The sequence below is a fragment of the Spermophilus citellus genome, assembly GCF_964194105.1.
Source record: "Spermophilus citellus genome assembly, chromosome: 4".
NCBI lineage: Eukaryota > Metazoa > Chordata > Mammalia > Rodentia > Sciuridae > Spermophilus > Spermophilus citellus.
The window spans coordinates 213130228-213149731 of record NC_138185.1 but is presented as its reverse complement, the minus strand read 5'-3'; the positions used below and the strand labels follow the sequence as shown (position 1 = coordinate 213149731).

At 42.4% G+C, this 19504-nt stretch overlaps 1 protein-coding gene across 6 annotated transcripts in view; it reads left to right on the top strand.

Annotated features, from left to right (window-relative positions):
- Positions 1-19504, top strand: part of FOXN3 (forkhead box N3) — a 382952-nt gene that overhangs the window by 79702 nt on the left and 283746 nt on the right. Inside the window, exon 2 of one of the 6 annotated variants that reach the window (XM_081291234.1) lies at positions 204-269. The exons of the other annotated variants lie outside the window; for them this stretch is intronic. The gene's annotated coding sequence lies outside the window, so the exon portion shown is untranslated. The remainder of the gene's footprint in view (positions 1-203; positions 270-19504) is intronic. 6 annotated transcript variants of the gene reach the window in all.

Genomic DNA, 19504 nt, shown 5'->3' with positions numbered 1-19504 from the left:
TGCAGATAGTTTTATTTCTTTTCTAAGCTGATTACCTTTTATTTCTTTTTTTACATCTACCTAATGGGATGGCTGGAATCTCCAATACAGTGTGTAAATGGAAATAAGAGAGAGAAAATCTTGCCTTTTTTCTGATCTTAGGGGGGAAACACTCCGTCTTTCATAATGTGTTAAATATGTTAAATACTGTTTTTTTGTTGTAGGTGCTCATTATCAAGTTGAGGAAGTTCTGTTCTATTCCTACTTTGCTGACAGATTTTACCTAGAAGGTTAGATTTTGTCAAATGTTTTTCCTATGCCTATTAAGATGATCATATTACTTCATTTTAGTTGTTACTGGAGTGAATTATACTGATATTTCTGGGGGTTTTTTTTGTTAGTTTGTTTTGAGCACTAGGATTGAGCCCAGGGGCATTTTATCACTGAGTTACATCCCCAGCACTTATTATTTTTTATTTTGAGACAAGGTCTTGCTGAGGTGTTGAGGATCCCACCAAAACTGAGGCTGCCCTTGAATTTGGGATTCTCCTGCCTCAGCTTCCCAAGTAGCTAGGATTACAAATATGTGGCACCACACCCAGCTAGGTTGATCTTTCTAATGTTAAATCACCCTGTATTCCTGGAATAAACCCCCCTTGGTCAAATATTATCTTTTAAATTTAAATTTATTGTTAGATTTGATTTGTTAAACTCTTTGTTTAAATTTTTTGCATGTATGTTCAGGTTGATCCACCTTATATCTTTGGTTTTGGTATTGTAGTGATCTTAAAATCAGAAAAAAAAAATGGAAAGCATTCTTTCCTCTTAAATTTCTTGGAAGTATTTGTATAGATATATCACTATTATTTTTCTTAAATGTTTAGTAGATTTCACCACTGAAACCATCTAAGCTCAGAATCTTCTTCTTTTTTTAAAGAGAGAGAGAGAGAGATAATTTTTAAAATATTTATTTATTTATTTATTTTAGTTTTCAGCGGACACAACATCTTTGTGTGTGGTGCTGAGGATCGAACCCGGGCCGCACGCATGCCAGGCGAGCGCACTACCTCTTGAGCCACATCCCGAGCCCCTCAGAATCTTCTTTGTTGGAAGATTTTTACCTAGAAATTCAATTTCTTTAATAGTTGTAAGCCTATTTAGATTATCTGTTCTTTTATTGATTGATCTCTGTTAGTTTGTATCTTTCAGGGAATTTTTCAGCTTAATTTAAATTATTGAATTTATTGGCATAACATTGTTCTTAAGGTCCTTTTAATAACTGTCTCAAAATCACCTTTAACCTTCCTTATAATTATAGTTTCTCTCCCTTTTCCCCTAACAATGATGATTACAGATTTATCGGTTTTATTGATCTTCTCAAAGAATCACCTTTTGATTTTACTGTTTCCTTCTATTTTTTTGTTTTGTGTTTAATTGATTTTTATTCTACTATTTCCTTTCTTCTGTTTGTGTTGGCTTTCATTTACTCTTTCTAGTTTTTTAAGGTGGAAGAAGCTGAAATTATTGTTTTAAGACCTTTCTTCTGGACTATAAGCTTTTAATGTTTTCTTCTAAATTGCTTTAGCAGTGCCCCACAAAATTTTCTGTTTCATGTTTTCACTTTCATCCAGTTAAAAATATTTTTGACGGGCTGGGGATGTGGCTCAAGTGGTAGCGCGCTCGCCTGGCATTCGTGCGACCCGGGTTCGATCCTCAGCACCACATACAAACAAAGATGTTGTGTCTGCCGAGAACTAAAAAATAAATATTAAAAAAATTCTCTCTCTCTCCTCTCTCACTCTCTCTTTAAAAAAAATATTTAAAAATTCTCTCTCGGGGCTGGGGATGTGGCTCAAGCGGTAGCGCGCTCGCCTGGCATGCGTGTGGCCCGGGTTCGATCCTCAGCACCACATACCAACGGGGATGTTGTGTCCGCCGAAAGCTAAAAAATAAATATTGAAAATTCTCTCTCTCTCCTCTCTCACTCTCTCTTTAAAAAAAAAAAATTCTCTCTCTCTTTCTCCTCTTTCACTCTCTCTTTAAATTTTTTTTTTTAATTTTCCTATTAGTTTCTTCATTGACCTATGAATCATCCAGAAACTTGTTACAGTAGTCTCCAGTCATCTGCAGCTTTACCTTCCACAGTTTACCCACCCATCATTCATAGTCTGAAAATATTAAATAGGAAATTCCAGAAATAAACAATTCATAAGTTTTAAATCACATGCTGTTTAAAGTAGCATGATGAAATCTTGTGCATCCAGCTCTATCTGACCTGGTATTTGGATCATCCCTTTGTCCAACATATTCACATTGTGTATGCTACCCACCTAAGACAGTCACTTAGTAGCTGTCTCCACTGTTGAAAAGAGTTGAAGTACTGTACTGCTTGTGTTCATCTTATTGTGTTCACATCTTATTGTGTTCAATCTTATTTTACTCAATAATGGCCCCCAAACATAAGAGTAGTGTGACTGGCAATTCAGATAAGCCAATGAAAAGCTATAAAGTGCTCTCTTTAAGTGAAAAGGTGAAAGTTTTCAACTTAATAAAGAGAGAAAAAAATAGATATTAAGGTTGCTAAGGTTGATAGATAGTACAAGATGATATTGAGAGAAAGAGAGAGATGATAATCATTATTATGATTGTTCTATTTTATCTTTAGTTATTGTTCATTTTATACTGTGCCTAATTTATAAACTAAATTTTATCATAGACATGTATGTACAGGAAAAAAACCAGATACTTAGAGTTTGATACTTCTCTTGCTTCAGAGATCCACTGGGGAACTTGAAATGTTTCCTCCCCAGATAAGGGGAAACTACTGTATTTTTCTTTCAAATATTTGGATATTTTCTAATTGATTTCTAATTTAATTTTGTTGGGGTCAGAGAACATACTTTGTAGAACTTGAATACTTTCACATTCATCAATACACATTTTATAGTTTAGAATGTGATCTATATTGGTAATTGTTCCATACATTCTTTAACGTATAATCTTTTGTTGTTGAGTGTACTGTTTTTGACATGATATACATTTAATTATAGTGTTGTTTAAGGCTTCTGTATACTACCTCATTTTTCTGTCTAGTTTTCTCTCAATTATTGAGAGAAGGTTGTTAAAAATCTTAGACTATGCACTTGTCTGTTTTTCCTTGCAATTCTATTACTTTTCTTCATGTGTTTTAGAAGCTCTCTTGTTAGGTGTCTAAATATTTGCAGTTGTTGTGTTCCTTTGATTATTTGACTCCCTCTATAGTTATGGAATTACCCTCTTTACTGTGCTAATGTTCTTTGACCTGAAATCTACTTTGATAATAATGAAGCCATTCCACCTTTCTTTTTATTAATGTTAGGATGGTGTATCATCTTCCGTCTTTTTACTTTTAACCTAGCTGTGGCTGTATATTTGAAAAGGGTTTCTTGTAAGCAACATATGCTTTGGTCTTGTGTTTCTGTCCCAGCCTGCAATCTGTCTTCTAATTGGGATATTTAGGCTACTTATATGTAATATGATTATTGATTTGATTTGGTTTAAACTATCCACTTCGTTAATTTTTTTTTTTTTTTTTTTTGGATACTCAATCTGTTCTTTATTACCTTTTTCTTTTTGCTGCCTCCTTGTGGATAGAGTATTCTTTTGTGACTCTTTCTTCTCCTTTTTTTTTTTTTTTTGGAGGAGTGGGGGCTGGGGTACTGGGGATTGAACTCAGGTGCACTTGGCCACTGAGCCACATCCCCAGGCTTATTTTGTATTTTGTTTAGAGACAGGATCTCACTGAGCTGCTTAGTGCCTTGCTTTTGCTGAGGCTGGCTTTGAACTCGCGATCCTCCTGCCTCAGCCTCCCGAGAGATGCAGGGATTACAGGCGTGCACCACCGTGCCTGGCTTCATCTCCCTCTTAATAGTCATATTTCTCTTATTTACCATTTTAATGAACATAAAAATAATATCATTTTATTAGATGCCTTGCCATTTTCTGCAAACATCTTTTACTTATCACCATCTACCTTCCAGCAATATTATACTAATCAATGTATGAGAATCTTAATGCATAACCATATCTTTCCCCCTGGCCTGTGTACTATTGCTCTCCTTTGTTTTACTACTCAGTTCCTTATTAACCCTGCCATTCATTACCATCATTTTTATTTAAACAGTTAATTGTCTTTTAGGGAAACAAATATTAAGGGGGAAAAAAGGTGTTTTAAATTAACCTATGTAGTTATTTTGTTAGTCATCCTTCCATTATTATAATAAAACTCCTGAAACAAATACTTATAAAGAGATAGGTTATTTCGGCTCACAGTTTTGAAGGCTTCAGTCTGTGCTTTGGGCCTGTATTAAGGCGGCACATCATGGCTGTAGCACATGGTAGAGCAGAACCACTCTCCTCATGGTTAGGGAGAAAAATAGAAAAATAGGAAGGGAGCAGAATTGCCTCTGGGGCACACTTCCAGTGACCTAATCATTTTCTACTAGGTCCCACCTATTAAAGGTTTCACTGCCTCCCAAAAGCACCTCCCGGGCAAACAGACCTTTAATACATGAACCTTTGGGTGAACACTTAAGATCCACACTATAGCAGTTATCATGTGGTGCTTTTTTTCCTTTTGTATATATCCATATTCTATTATTACTTTCTTTTTGCCTGAAGGACTTCCTTGAATGTTTCCTATAGTGCAGATCTGCTGGTGATGAGTTCTTTTAACTTTTGCACATCAGAAAGGTTTCTCTTTTTTTTTTTTTTTACTTTTTTATTTTTTAAAGCTGTTTTCAATGGCTATAGAATGCTAATTTGACTTTTTTTCTTTCAGCACTTTACATATATAGCCCCATTGTCTTCTAATTTGCATAGTTTCTTATGGGAAATCTGCTGTCATCTTTGCCTTTGATCTACTATATTGTGCATTCGCCATGTTTTGTTTTTAAAATCGTTTTTAGAAGTTTGTTTATGATATGACTAGGTGTGGTTTTCTTTCTATGTGTTTCTTGGTGTTTACTGAGTTTCTTAAATATGAAAAGGTATGTCTTTAACCAAATTTGGGGAGTTTCTGGTCATTATTTATTCAAATAATCTTGATGCCTTATTATTTTTCTCTTCTTTATCCTCTCCTCTCCTCTCCTCTCCTCTCAGACTTTAATTGCTATATGCTGATGGATGGATGGGTAGTCAGTCTCACAGGTCCCCAAGGGTCTACTATTTTTTTTTATTCTTTATTTTTTCTCTCTGTTTTACAGGTTAGATAATCCTTTGTTTTGTTTTCAAGATCATAGATTCTTTCATCCTTTCCATTCTTCTCTGAAGCACATTCTGAAAAAAATGTTTAATTTCATATTTTAAAAAAATATCTTCCAGTCAGTTCTTGCTCATCATGAACATTCTTTCTTTTATGCCGTGTGTATAATGTTTTTGTTTCTATAAAATATTATGGGGATAGAATAGCATCATATGCCTAGCTTTAGTGGGTGTTTAAAATATCTGTTAATTATGATGTCCAAGTCATCTCAAGATCAGTCCTTTTGATTGCCTTTGTCTTTTCTCTTGAAGACAGGCTGTATTTTCACAGCCTTTTCTCCAGTTTTCTAGCTTCCCTGAAGAGGGAACGAGACAAATCACCTCAGCACCGGTCTCAGCATGTACTATAAATACCTCAGGACTTCGGGAAATAAACAATGTGGTTTTCTTTGGATATATTGGGATCCCCTGACCTGCATCCTAAGCACCCCCAGGTATCCATGCTGGGGCTCAGTCTAACTGTCCCACCTTGGTTCCTCCCCATCCCTCCAGTTTGACTATTTCCTCTTGATCTCTGACCCACTTTCTTCCCTTTGAGTACCTGTCTTGCTCATTCACACCTTCGTAGATGAGGGCTTGTGAAGAACTCATTCTTTAAGGCCCCCTTCCCATTCCCAATTCCTTTCTTTTTTTATTTGTTCTTATTAGTTATACATGTTAGCAGAATGTATTTTAATTCATTGTACATAAATAAAGCACAACTTTTTATTTCTCTGGTTATGCACACTGTAGAGCCGCACCACATGTGCAGTCATACATGTACCGTGGGCAATGATATTATCTCATTCCACCATCTTTCCTACCCCCATACCCTCTCCCCTGCCCTCCCTCTCTTTGCCCAATTAAAGTTCCTCCATTCTTCCCCCAACCATTATGAGTCAGCATCCACTTATCAGAGAGAACATTTGGCCTTTGGTTTTTTGGGATTGGCTTACTTTACTTAGCATGACATTCTCCAATTCCATCCATTTACCTGCAAATGCTATAACTTTATTCTCTTTTAATGCTGAGCAATATTCCATTGTGTATATATACCACAGTTTCTTTATCCATTCATCTATTGAAAGGCATCTAGGTTGCTTCCACAGTTTAGCAATTGTGAATTGTGCTGCTCTAAACATTGAAGTGTCTGTGTTACTGTAGTATGCTGTTTTTAAGTCTTTAGGGTATAGACTGAAGAGTAGGATAGCTGGGTCAAATGATGGTTCTATTCCACGTTTTCTAAGGAATCTCCATACTGCTTTCCAGATTGGTTGCACCAATTTGCAGTCCCACCAGCAATGTATAAGTGTACCTTTTCTCCCACATCTTTGCCAATACTTATTGTTGCTTGTATTAACGATAACTGCCATTCTGACTGGAGTGAGATAGTCCTCCTAGATCACCAGTTGTTGAAATTAATCTTTCCCTACACTGATTTATTTTATTTCTGTTTAAAAATTAGTTAATATGGTGTCATTGCAAAGAAAACTTAGTTTTTCTAGGGAGGAGGGAGAACCTAGTTATAAGGATACTTGGGTGTCTAATATTGTTTTCCATTCTCTAAATTCCACTTTCCCAAGAAAGATGATCTGATTGGCTACCTTAAATCAGGTGTTACCCATTCTCCAGTCAGCCTCAGGAGAAAAGTGTCACATGATTGTAAACATAGCAGCCTGGTATAGAGAGTTCAGAAGATTGGGGGATGGTCAAAGAAAAAGATATGACCTGAAAGTGGCAGGAGAACATAGAAGCTTTGTTAGACAACACTTTGGTAGATTTGTAGACTTGCAATCCATCAGAGCAAGAGTTTGTAAAAGGTCAGAGGAGGAGGGCAAGGGAATTTCTAGGTAGGGAGACCACAGATGGGGCTTCTAAGGTGTCCAGTTTGTGTCTAGGTGATGTCTGTCACTCAGCAGCCTGATGGTGCATCTCTGGGACTGATGGCTCCAAAGGCAGTTGTTGCTTAGGGTTTTATAAACACCAAGTCTCCATCTTGTCACTGGCCAGCTGATGCTGGTTGTTGTTTTATGGGGGCATGCAAAATGTGCTCTAAATAATTAAGAATCTGCTTGTTTGGGCTACAAAAAATTTTTGAGTTTGTAAAAATTTGAGCTTGGCACCAGCTAGGTTTTGAGCTAATAGGTAATAGCCCTCAGTAAAGAAATATATAACTTAGTGTCCAATGTATCTGGGTGGACTTTGGCTCTTATATGCAACATCCAGATTCACCCCTGTTGACTTGCTATCAGGCACAGGAGTTGAAAGCAGAAAACAGTTTCCCAAGAAGGTAGAGCTTCAGCAGTGGTCGCTCATGGTCTAGGCTCTGTGTGTTAGTGAGCATAGGTCTCCTGTGTTTATGTCACTGTTCCTAAAGTGCCTCATTCATTGATTGTGAACTTGTGGTTGTGTATAGTGTATAGAAGGATGATGAGTGTGCTTCTCCTCTCTGGAATGCCCTTCACCTGTCTAAAATCTCTCCTGCAGGTCACCTCCCTAGGCAGTTTCCCTGACAGCTCTCCATTCCTTTGTCCATGTCATCCCTTTGGCACCTGTATCTTAAATGGCCCTACTGCCAAGGCAAACTTCTTTTTTTTTAATATTTTATTTTTTAGTTCTCGGCGGACACAACATCTTTGTTGGTATGTGGTGCTGAGGATCGAACCCAGGCTGCACGCATGCCAGGCGAGCGCGCTACCGCTTGAGGCACATCCCCAGCCCCAATGGTAAACTTCTGAAAGCCATGGGATGTGACCTCCATTTCTTTAACGTTTCACATCTCTAGAGTCCTTGTTCTTGCCTGGGGAGTTGAGAACATGAGCCCTTTTGGTTGGGGTGGATGAAAGGTGGGAGAACCTGGCCCTCAGCCAGAGCAGGAGAATCGGTATCTAGAACTGCAGTCATTAAAAGCCTTGGTGGTGGCCAAGAAGACAACCAAAGGTGACCCGTCCTGGAGTTAGCACAAGCAGGAAGTCAGTGACCAAGTAAGTAGAACAGTTCAGTTAGGGGTTAAGAGCAGTAGGACTTGGCCACAGCATCTTCTCCATAGGACGCCAGGCATGGTACCTAGTATAGAGCTTCACATTCCCTGGAAGGTCACTAAATAGTGTTCTAGTTTCCTGAGTCCTAAGTAGCATTTTTGTGTGTGTGTGTGTGTGTGTGTGTGTGTGTGTGTTTGTGTGTGTGTGTGTGGTGTGCCAGGGATTGAACCCAGGGCCTTGTGCATGCGAGGCAAGCACTCTACCAACTGAGCTATATCCCCAGCCCCTAAGTGGCATTTTAATCACAGAATTCAGATGTTACAGCAGAAATACCAGTTATTGCATGGAGACACTAAGTGTTCATCCCTGAAATTTCATTGGTTTATGTACTTCTACACCTTAGAAGAGTGAGAGCATCCATTTTTACCTGGCTTATGTAAGGAGAGAAAAGATTAAAGCAACCAAGAGAACAGAAAAAAGAAACTTTAGCCAGATCCCATTTTTCTAAGGCTCAAAGTCCCTGAAGCATTTATCTACTCAGATAGCCATCTTGGTACTTACAACATCTGCACACAAATCAAACACCCTTCCATGTATTGGTGCTTCACAAAAAATAATGCCATGTACTCTGCTTCCCTGAGATGCACAGTGAAGTGAACTATTATTCTTTAATTATTTGGTTGTTTGATTGCTGAAGTTTTTTTCCTCATACCTGGTGGCATTTTGAAAACCCTGCAGCCCTTTCCATTGGTGTGTATCTTGACGTAGGCTCTGGTGGAAATGAGGATCACACCTCTTTCTGTGTCCCAGAGGCAATCACACTTCACAGCTATGACCCTTGAAACATTCTGGGGGCTGCACTTCAGCTTAGCACCCTAAAAGTTCAAACTGAGTCAACTTTTTTTTTCCTTCCAGTTCTGGGAATGGAACCCAGAGTCTCAGACATGCTAAGCAAAAGCTCTACCTCTGAGTGACATCCCCAGGCCTGTGCCTTCAACTTTTCATGACATACATGATTTTAATAGTGGTGCACAACCAAACATGCTTTTCTAACTGGATAGCTTCCACCTGAACAGTTCTAATTGTATTTAAAGCAAAACCTAATTAGGTGATGGTGTGTGCCATAAGATGACCATGGTGGCCTTACTCTTAGTGGCTGTAAATCTTGGAAGAATTTTTTTTTCTGTCTTTTCCCAAAGTGGATTGCAGATCTAGAACCAGCCCTTCAGAATAAGATGGAGCATTGTCAACCACAGATGTTTGAGCCATCCCAGGGCTGTCCAAATGACAGACAGATGGTGATCAGTTTAAACCCCCGGACTTCTCCTCTGTTTTTTTTTTGTTTTTTTTTTTTAAGGAGAGTGCATCAGATATATGCATGGGAAGCACTGAATAAAGAGAAGCTAGTAGAAGGATGAACAGATGGAGTGGGGACTATAACATTCCTCGAAAGCGCAAGCTGAATGTGTGATGAGCTAAAATTAAACGTAGTTGTGCTAGGCGGTGTGAGTAGCGGAAAGAGCGTTGTCCTCACAGTTGGCACAGCTCTGTTCCTAATAATGTATGTGACCTTGACCAACCTCTTTGGGCCTCGGTTTCCATGTCAATAAAGTCTGGTAACAGTAGATGATGTTTGTTTCTAAGGTTTAAGATGCGAGCTCCCCGATTCTGTGATAAGCGACATTCCTTGGCAATTTTAATTGCACTTCATCGAGGTAACATTACTGTCATCTTGGCATGTGATTGACACAGAAGTTTACCCCAGGGAGCAAGTGAGAACAGACATCGGTTTACAATCACAGAGGTTCAGGTCTCCAGTCTGATTGATGCGGAGGGCAAGGGCGAATCCATTTACAATAGCTAGTTTCCTTTGAGACCTGTAGCAGAAAAGTGCAGTAAGGAGCAGAAGGTCCTTCCATTGTTCCGGAAAGATCTGGCCCCATGCAGTGGGAGTCAAGAGCTTGGTGACCAACTGTTAGGACAGCTTCTCCTCTTCTCCACCTTCCTTTTTCTTACAACTTTCTTCTTTTTCTAGCATCTTCTCTGACCTGGCTTTTCCCATTACTGTCTTCTCTTAAGTGAGGGTGTGTGTGTGTGTGTGTGTGTGTGTGTGAGAGAGAGAGAGAGAGAGAAAGAGAGAGATGGGGGCTGTGAGACTCTGGGCATTGGTGTAACAGTGGATAAAGGTTTTGAGATTAGAAACAAATTAAAAACTTGATAGCGTTGGGAACAGCATGAGACTCTGGAAGCCACATTTGGGAAGCAGGGCTTAGGGAAGCTGCTATCACTTAGTTTCCTTCCTACATTTCACTCTTTTTCTTCTTGACATGTGAAAGTCTGCCCCCCTGCTACCTGCTGGCTTCTCAGCCCTGCAGGAGTCAGAACAGGCCCCAAAGTATGTCATTTGGACACCTTGATTATTCAGGCTGAAGGCAGTTGAGAATTAGCAAGTGCAGGAGGGTTCTCTGCCCTTCTTCTTTCTATCTCAAGTCAGAGCATATATTTCTTGGAAGAAAAGTGCCCTCCCTAGAATAAGCCTTATCTTCCATTAATTTTTCCCACATATTCCCTAGTGACTTTCCCATAATTTACCACCCCACACTACACCCAGTTTTTCTTTGTCTTATCCTATCTCCACAATTTATTGCTTTTGTTAAGGCAGTATATAAGCCCCTGGGTCCAACCACTTCTTTAGGGTTTTCACTTCTTTCCTTGTAAAAATATTAACATGAAATTAAATGTACATGCTTTTTCTCTTAGTAATCTCTCTCTGGTTTGTTGAATTCATAGGTCCCATGAACGGAAGCTAGAGAAAGTCATTCTTTCCTTCAGTTCCCAGGCAGTTCCCAGACCAGCTCCTCACTGTGGCTTCATGCCCCGCTCAGGAGGGTACAGACAGAATTGTGTGTTCTTCGTTATAGGCAGATAGCTGGGAACAGGAGTGAGCCGTTATGAAATAGGCCACAAACTGTCCTTTTTATCCACGCTGTTCATATCAGGACTGCAAAATCGCACCACACCCTGGGTGCATTGAGTTCTAGTGTCTTTAAGGATGACCTCTAACTTGGATTTTCCCAGAAGCCAGTTCTGCATGTGCACAGGTGGCTATAGCTAAGCAGAGAGGTCTGTGTGTCCAGTGCAAACCCAGCACCCAAGCTGCCCTCCAACGCAGCTTCGGGGCGAACTGGACTCTCAGCTACAATATGAATCATGAACTAGGCAGGTCTTTCTTCTGGGGACGCTGGCCCCAGGGGTGAATTGAATGTGAGTCAGGAATCCTCTTGACACTCAGGAACGCCTCCAGACCTGCCCTGACACATGGGCTTACTTGGGATGGAGTGGGAGAGGAGAAACCTTTAGAGAAAGGCAGGTGGTAGTGAACTTGGTCACACATTTCCACCTGCAACTTTAAAATTGTAATCTATAAGCTCTAAAAATGTCCTGTCTTGGGGAATGGAACTGGGATGTGGTTAATGCGGAGCTTCCCACATGCCCACCTGTCTCGGGTGTACATGGTGAGAGGCACAGCCAGGCTCAAGGGCAGTGTGGGTCCTGGCCTCACACTGGACAGGGTCCTCTGTTTACCAGTAGCCACTGTTGATGCACACACAGGACTGACTCCCAGGAAGAGTTTCTCTGATTCCACGGATATCATTAGACTTCTTCAGGGTTCCCGTCCTGAGTTGTGTACTGAAAACACTCTCAACCCAGCCGCCAACTTCTGTTTGTAAAGGGGAGCAGAGGAGTAACTTAGGAGCCATGCCTAGGTTCCAGTCCCAGCCTTACCAAGACCTGGCAGTGAGACCCCCGCAGGCCGATCCTTCCTGGGCCTTGGAGTCATCGTGTGCACCACGGGCACATTCCTGTCCTGCTTCCTGCTTTTCTCCATGGGTGGGAGTAGGACCCTTTCCTGGGGTGATCTGCCTGTTGATTTTGATATGCCCCCATCTGTGTGGGTCCTGTGAGGGGGAGGAGGAGCCCCATCAGTTGAATGGCAAACAAGAACTGGAAAACACCGGGAGTGCCTTTCCCCACGAAGCCCACCGTCACAGGAGAGAATCTGTGGTCTTTAACAACAGATCCTTAGGAAATCCCGAGGTGCTTTGTTCAGTTAAGAAAAACAATCATTCACATCAGTTGTAAGCAAACAGTTCCTCGGAGTCCTTGAGGAAGATGGTAGGCACTTTAAGATTTTCATTAGAAGTTAAATTCTTTCTTCATTTAACAAATATTGAAGTGCCTATTAGATGCCACACACTGGGATCCAGCAGTGAACAAGACAAAATGCTTGTCTTCTGTGCTCGACAGGCAGGTGTGAGGTGGACAGTGAGCTAAGCCAATCATGTATGAAATGTTTAAATAGTGGTAAGTGCTGTGGAGAACGTGGACAGGGAGGGGTACAGGGGATACAAGAGTGGGTGCAGTGCTTTCAAGCAGGGGGCAGGGTTGGTTCTGCACTGGAGGAGGTGAGGGGTCATGGCAGTTAGTCATGGAGCAGAAGAGTTACTAGGCAGAGGGGACAGCAATCATGAAGTAGCCCAATCCAAGGTGGCACAGAGCGAGATAGAGGATGAGCTCATACCAGTGAAATTGGTGGATGTGCATATGGCAGGATGTAGGAGCCTGTCATGAGCATGGGGGATGGGGTGAGGGGGAGGCCTGAAATTACCAGGGCACAGAAGGTCGTGGTATTCTAGATCCTGCTACTCAGCATGGAAATCATCCCTTTAGTGCTTATTTGGAATGCAGAAGCTCAGCCCCACCTGAGCCAGGCTGAAGCAGAACCTGCAGGTCCGTGGGCACATTAATGTCTGACAAGCTTCCGCTTGGTGTTCAGAAGCCCCGGGGGCTACTCGAAGCATATCCACTTATGATCTGGGTTGGCCTCATTTCCCTTGTAGTTTTTCCCGCAAGATGAGGGTGACGCGGGCATTCTGTGCTTCCCCAGGCTCTTCAGTGTCTCCGAGTGAGTACCATGTTCAACACCACCTTCGCCATCCATCAGACCAAACACTCCCCGGGGGTGTGTAGACGGGGAAGTGTATCCACAGCCTGGTCCCCAGGGCTTTGTGGCATCCCTGGGCTGTCTTTCTTCAGTGTGCTCAGAGAAGATGATCTCCCCTCCTAGCCAAAGGTTGCCAATGTACAGAGTGCCAGAGCACGGTGCTGCCTTCCCTGTACGCTCAAATGCTGCTCCCCACCTTCAGCAGGGAATTCGCTCTGAACCGAGCCACAGGCCTTGTGAGTCACCAATAGATCAAGTTCCCATCGTTTTCTGCTGGGTCCTTTATAGATCTAGATGCAGGGATCCAGATACAGGAAGGCTGGTTGCCTTTGGGGGTACGTGGACATCAGTGATCATAATAAACATAGGAATTGCACAGTCCATAATAAACACAAGTATTGCTTGGATTGAGCATCTTATACTTGGCCTATCCTCCCGAGACCACAGAGCCCCGTGCCCTTGGTATGGAGCCTGGAGACTCACAGTCTAATTCTGGCTCAACTATCATTAACCAATGAGGGACTTTGGGCAGATCACTTCACATGCAAGAATATCCAGCTGCTTATTGATAAAATGGGGGTTATAATCATTTCTCCTGCACAGGGAGGTTACTGAGGCTTCATTATCTAAATGCATTTGAGAGCTGTTCTGAAATGTGTGGTTTTCAGGTTTAAGTCGCCATGTACTGGCAGAGCTTTTTTATTTAAAAAAAAAAAAAGAGTTTAAATGAACCTCCCTACTTCTGTTCCTTTAACGGCTGCAGCATTGACGAGTGGATAGTGCAAATGCCTACGAGTGTTACTCACATTATTGTGAGTTAAGAAATAAACTAGGCATTGACCTTTCCTTGCCGTTTCTCAATTAGTCACACGCTTCCCATTATTTGTGTGTGTCAGCAGCGTGACCTAAATAAAGTTAGGGTTGATCTCTTTCAGAATCTGTTTAGAATTTCTCCTTCCAATAAAGCGAAGGCAAGTTGATGTATGGTTTGTCATCCAATAGACCTTTTTCAGCAAAGCACTTGCTCAACCATGGAGTGATTACTCAGTGCCAGTTTCTGGATGTAGTCAAATTCTCAAGTTTTTCAAATGTTTTCTGGCTTGCGAAAGGCCGTGGTGGGAAGCAGTCTTCACTGGTGGGGCAACTCCATAGCTCCAATGGAACCGCGTCTTACCTTAGCACTTTGGAATCCCAAATTAGCCCGGAGTTGGCCAGAGTTTGGCATTTCTCAAACCTTTGCCATTGTGCTTCCTGGGGACTTTCAGGCTTAACCTGATGGACTCCTTAATCAGCTGTTCTCCATGCTATGGAGAGCAGGTAGGTTCAGGGACAGCAGTTTACTAGCTGTGTAATTTTAGGCAACCTACAGACCAAAGCAAACAACAACAAAAACTCCCTTGGTCACACCGCATTAGGCTGCAGAGATAAGATTCCACCATCACAACTCAGCCAGGCGGAAAGCATTCAGGGAGCTAATTCACGCATAACACAGGCACATCTCTTCCAGGCCTTTGTCCCACCTTAGATTGTATTTCACAGCCCGGGGTGGAGATCACCCTAGATCTCTGGGATGCAGGCGGCCCTGGTGAGGAAGACAGTGCTTTCTGACTAGCCCACATCTGCTTCAGAAACTCCTGGCCAGAGAGGCCGGTTGCTCTGGAGAGGTGGTAACACCTGGCCCTGTAGCCGAGGGAGTTCGCTCTGGTGAGAGTAGAGACATGGTTAAAGCGTCACCTTATAAAAGGTGCAGGTTGAGACGAGGGTCTCTGCTAACCATTGTGCATCCACTCCACGGAGACTTCTCCCTGACAGACCTGGGGCATCCCTTATCTGTGCTAGGATGATGGGGGCGTGAGGTAGAGACCCTGGTGGCTGAATGGGGCTGTGGTGGACATGCGACTCCCCTTGTCACACAGAGCTGTGGCTCTTGGCCCTATTCTGGCCCTCTCTAATGCTTCTGGGAAGAACACATCTCCCTAATCCGCGGCAGGTAGGAGTCTTAGTCCGTTTGTGTATGGACAGGAGCAAAGCCATCGTTTTGTTCTCCCGTCTTATCAACAAGGTAATGAAGGTCTGCTTACCTCTCTCAAGTCTTGCCATCCCCTCCCATTTCCAAAAGCACAGGAAGCAGGATGTTCAGCATCTGGACTCCCCCCTGGTGTTGTAGCAGCCTATGTGAACACACAGGTCGGGTCCCTGACATGCGGCTTGGAGAGTGAGCTGGCATCATCGTGCTGTGGATTCTGGTTTTGTGTGAGTCAGTGTCCCCTGAATGCACATGAGTGGATTAGCAATGCATGTGACCACTTGCTTTGTATATTCTCTGACAGAATGACCCAGTTAGAGGCCTGGCCTGGGGACAAGGTGAGCAGGGCTGACTGAGCGCTGTCAGGGAACCTCCCAGCTAGAACGCGGGCTCTCCTCCCATCCTGGTCAGGGTGTAAACAAGTGTCAGAGCTGGGGGGAAAGTCCCTGCTGTGTGGTTGGCTCTGGTCATTTCCTCTGTGGCTGTGTAGATAAACAGAAAGACCTAAGGAGCACATCCTTAATAGGAGAGGTCTGTTTTCTGGTGTCTTTAAAAGTGGCCAATCTGAGCAGTCCTCTGGCTTCTCATCCAATTGTTAACCAAACTTGAATATCTGAGAAACTCTCTTGTGTGTTAATGTACCCAGAGTCATGATGCCCCCCTCACCAGTGACCAGACAGCTGCTGGATGTCCGGATGTCCAGTGACCCAGTGAGACCCACGCTTGTGACTTAGCCGGGCAGTACTACAAGGCCAGCTCCGGGCTCTATCCCACTATTGTCTCTCACATGGGGAAGCAGCTCTGTCTACGACACACGTGTGGTTGCTATGAATTAATGTTGTTGGTAAGGAGAATTGGAAGCATTCTCATTTCTAGATTACCTTTCAAATATTCAAATTCATGCACCAGTAGCATATGGCTAGAACTTTTTTTTCCCCTTCACTCAGATGTCTTCCAATGTGCTTCATTGAATTCCAAATCCACATCAGGTTTGAATTTTGAAAATGCCAACTGTATACTAACTGAATGTGAGAAATGAAGAAAACGTTCATAAATGTTTTTTTAAAAATAAATGGTGTTCTGTGTTCAGATAAAAACCAGCTGTATGGATTTTTTCCCCCCAGTTTGGTTCACTCCCTTCTTGATACATTGAGGGGACAATGTTACCAGTGTATTCTTAGCTAATTTCTGTAAGACAGACCCACAGTAGCACATCAGACATCAAAGGCGAGTGGATCATGGCGGCTTTGGTGGCCACCCCTGCCATCTCCTCTGCTGACCAGGGAATGGCCTTGTCTGCCTCAGATGGCTGTAGAGGTATCTGCTGTGTTCTCCCAGAATGTCCAAAAATTTGGGTCCAGGAATGATTTGACTCCACTTTCTTCCCAGTCGAGGTTGAGCTTAGTCTGTAGGTGCCATTTATGCTTTTGGCTCTCACTGTGTGAGAGATTCCCAAGCACTTTAGAACTAACAAAAGGGGGGATTTTAACTGCTCCTTTTTCCCCAGTAGCAGAGAGAATCAGTCTGGATGTGTGGGTTTCTGTATGACCTGCCAGGGGCACCCCCACAGGCTGGGAACAACCTCGGCAGTCTGATAAGGGGCAGTCTGAAGGACATTTTCAGAAGGTCCCTTGAAGCTGTAAGAGCACCGTAGGTCCTGGGATGCCCACCTGTGAGACACCTCCCTCCTCTGCCCCCCGTCCATTTACAGTATGCCACAGTCCACATGAACTGCCATTTATACCTTGTGTGTCTTCCAATCTAACTCACCATCGAGTGTAAAGTGCAAGATCATTTAATGTACCACTAAGAGGAAAAGCGCTGCCTACTATAATCAGATGCACTCATTTCTGAGAGTTCTCACGCAGGAAAATGTGCATTTTAAAATTGGCAAAATACATTTTAATGATGAGTTGAGTTGCAGTAGGGTCGTTGAGCTAATGCTAAGTTTTGCTAATTTTTTAAAATGATACAATTCTATCACAGAAAAAAGCAAAATCACCCATGTGCTCACCGCTTAGCTTTGGGAGAGCTCAACATTTGTCATGTTTGCTTCAAGTACTTTCTAAAAATAAAACATCCAGGATACAATCGAATTTTCCCTGCAGGTTCCTATCCCCATTTGACGTCTCATTTCTCCCTGTACCCCCTCCCCCTGGGACCACCCTCTTGTGTCTGGTGTTTATCATTTCCACATGTCTTTGTAAATTTGTACTTATATTTTTGTACCCATAGATATATATTTAGTGTTTTAAAAACACAATTAGTTGGGAGCTGGGATGGTGGCTCAGCGCTTGCCTAGCTTGTGTGAGGCACTGGGTTCAATTCTCAGCACTGCAGATAAATAAATAAAATAAAGTCCATTGACAACTAAAAAAATATTTTTAAAAAAAACGATTATTTGTCCACTAGTGTGAATCCCCTATTTCTTCCTTTTTCTAGTAGAGTCCTTATGCTTTGGGTGGACAATTTCTGCTAGTGGTGGCCAAGGGACTTAACTTCTGGCCTATGAATGATTGTGGAAGGGATAGGTACAGCTTCTGGATTTTGCCTTGAAAACGAAGGAACATATTCTTCATCTTCTTTCTCCTCTTTGCTTCTATCTAGGACAGGGACCAGGTGGCAGCAAGTTACTTTTGACCATATGAATATGGGACCATGCTAGAAGACAGTGAAGAACAAGATAGAAAAACCTGGGACCCTTCCTTCACTCTGCCCATATCTTGGGCTGGTGCCTGAGAAGTAAACTAACAGGCAGACAGTCATTTTAATTGAAGTCAATGTTACTTAGTCTGCGTTAAAACAGTCCCCAAATATTCTACCTCATATGATTGACTTGCATTTTGTTTGTTTGGGGACTTGTTGTAATACAAACTCCTATTTTTCTAACTGGAGCACGTTACATTAAGTGAAATAAGCCAAGCACAGAAAGACAAATACCACGAGTGGAAGCTAAAAAAAGTTGCTCACAGCCAGGTGCGGTGGTGCACACCTGTAACCCTAGTGGCTCGGGAGGCTAAGGCAGGAGGATCACGAGTTCAAAAGCAGCCTCAGCAAAAGTGAGGCTTTAGGAAACTCAGTGAGACCCTGTCTCTAAATAAAATACAAAATAGGGCTGGGGATGTGGCTCAGTTGGTATAGTGCTTACCTTGCATGCACAAGGCCCTGGTTTCTAATCCCCAATACCACACATGTACAAAAAATACAAAATAGGGCTGGGATGTGGCTGAAGGGTTGAGTGCTCTTGAGTTCATTCCCCAGTACCAAAAACAAAACAGACAAACAAACAAAAAACAGTCACTTATAGTATTTGAAAGTACAAAATTATGATCTTGCTTTGCAAAATATTCTTCTGCCTATTTTTTTGTTTTTATTGTTTTATTTATAATTAAAAGGAGTAAAACAATTTTTTTTAAACTTTCACTTTTCTTAAGTAGAAGGGATTAGGATAAAATATATTTGTACAATTTATCACATACTCAGATTTTTTAAAAGGAAAAGATACATTTTACAGCTTCCTCAATGGCTGGTTATTAGTTTCCAGTCTTGGGCGGCCCTAACCCCATTGAGGGCACGTGAACTTGAGCTAACTCATCATCCTCCAGGCAGAGATAAAGGAAGCTCATACACACTGAGGACAGTTACTGGCTCTGTCCCCAACAGAAGATATTTAAAGCAAACTTTACAATGGCAATTTCATAACGAAAAGGAGAAGTTTCCATTTCCGGAAGAATTTTGTTCTCAAATCCTGACCAAGCACAAGAGTGAGGCCTTCCCGGTCAGTGTCTCTTTTCTCGGAGCTGCCCCCTGACTTCCCAGCGTGCCTGTCAAACAACGGCATGGCTACTCCACCTTCCCTGGCTGTCCAGTCTTCTTGGAACTCTGGGTCAGGGTCCCATGCGGACTGGCATACTTGCTTTCTGGGGAGATGTCAAGTGGCCCACAGACTCTGTCCAGAGGGCCAGTGTCTTGGGTCAGAGTTACTGGTGGGTAATGGGGACCATCTCCATTTTTTTCCCATTGCATTGACAGCCAGGTGCTGCCTGATAAGACCATATCTACTAGCTTTGTCCTGATCTCCAGCTCAACTTGGCTTCTTGTCTTCAAGGCAGGTCTGGTTTTTGGTTTCCTTCTAAAGCACACATAGAACCATGTGCCATAAGGATCCTGGCCTCTGCTTTGGAGTGGTTGGTCTCCTCAGTGCCAGTCATACCAGATGTCCCTTGACCTTGA